Source organism: Euprymna scolopes, chromosome 1 (assembly GCF_053919585.1).
Source record: "Euprymna scolopes isolate OS-2025 chromosome 1, ASM5391958v1, whole genome shotgun sequence".
NCBI classification, from domain to species: domain Eukaryota; kingdom Metazoa; phylum Mollusca; class Cephalopoda; order Sepiida; family Sepiolidae; genus Euprymna; species Euprymna scolopes.
In genome coordinates this window covers 26,825,425-26,826,851 of record NC_136482.1, presented here as the reverse complement: position 1 = coordinate 26,826,851, position 1,427 = coordinate 26,825,425, and the positions used below count along the sequence as shown (strand labels likewise).

Sequence of the window (1,427 nt, the reverse complement as noted above, 5' to 3'; positions counted from 1 at the left end):
AATAGACAAAATAAGAAAACCTAAAGGTGTTCATTAGTATTTATAGTTTAAGTTTACTATATATACGGTAATTCAATGTCTTATATTTTATCAAAGAATTAAATAAAGAAACCCTGTCAGTCTTTTATTATATTCTCTGTCTATTCACTCATTCTACGTTTTCCCAGAAACTACTGGTCTGATCTGGCTGAAATTTTGCATGGATCTTTGTTATTATAAGGCTCAACGAATTATGTGTTATGGTACCCGTTCGACATACTTTATAATGAGTAGTTCACTAGTTCATGCAAACTGAACACAATCTTAATCGTGTTCACTCATCAGCTTGGCATAAAAGCACTAATTCGAAATAAACGGGGTATAACTTCTGTCCGTGTGTGATGGATTAAAACAGTATTGTATTTATCTTATTTATTCAAATTTAAAATACATAAGAGACACCTTGAATCAAAACTGACACTTTGGTCTCGTCCGGGATTGGAACCCGAGACCTCTTGTAACCATTAAAAAAATAAAGAAATAAAAAAGTAGCACACACCTAGACCAACGAATTTAAATACAACTAAAATTTATTCACTGAACTTATGTTCACACACACACACACGCACACACACACACACACACACACACACACACACACACACATACACACATACACATATACATATATATATACATATATATATATATATATATATATATATATATATATATATATATATATATATATATATTCATTTTGGATGAAAATCAACAAGCTTGATAAAATCGTGGCAGTTATTGTCGCCAAATGAGACTTTCCTAATGTAACTTGATACACGATATAATATTCAAGCACTTTTGAAAGCGACTTCCACGTCATTCAAAAAACTGGTGAAAATTGTTTTTATTTAAAATATAAGTGGTTTTCCAGTAAAAAGGCCGGCTCGTTGGTCTAGGGGTATGATTCTCGCTTTGGGTGCGAGAGGTCCCGGGTTCAAATCCCGGACGAGCCCGTTTAATTTTATTTTCGAAAACAATTTCGATTTATAACATTACTGTTAATTTATAGTGGGTATTATTATATATATTATTTAATGGGATGATTTTATGTATTATTCACAAATAAAAAGGAATTGGGTTTGCTCGATATTGAAACAGTAACAGTATAGTGTGTTTTTTCACTAACACTATATTAGTACTACTACTACTAGTAGTAGTAGTATTGCGCTACTGTTATAAGGGACAAGATTGTAAGGGAATGCTGGTTATTTCAATCAATAAATTTTTGTTTGAGCTCTTCTTTTTAAGTTCTCTTTTTTATTCTGAGAATTGATTATCTATATATTTATACGATAGCCTGTGTGTGTGTTATTTATTTTCTGTGTTACGCTTACACTTCAGCCGTTTAATTGTTATGAACTTTCATGTCTTGAAATAAATAATTT

The 1,427-nt window shown here is 30.9% G+C and overlaps 1 non-coding gene across 1 annotated transcript; it reads left to right on the top strand.

The window, feature by feature from the left end:
• Positions 1 to 923: 923 nt before the first annotated feature.
• Positions 924 to 995, top strand: Trnap-ugg (transfer RNA proline (anticodon UGG)). The gene has a single exon. It is a non-coding gene; the product is annotated as a tRNA-Pro (tRNA).
• Positions 996 to 1,427: the final 432 nt, after the last annotated feature.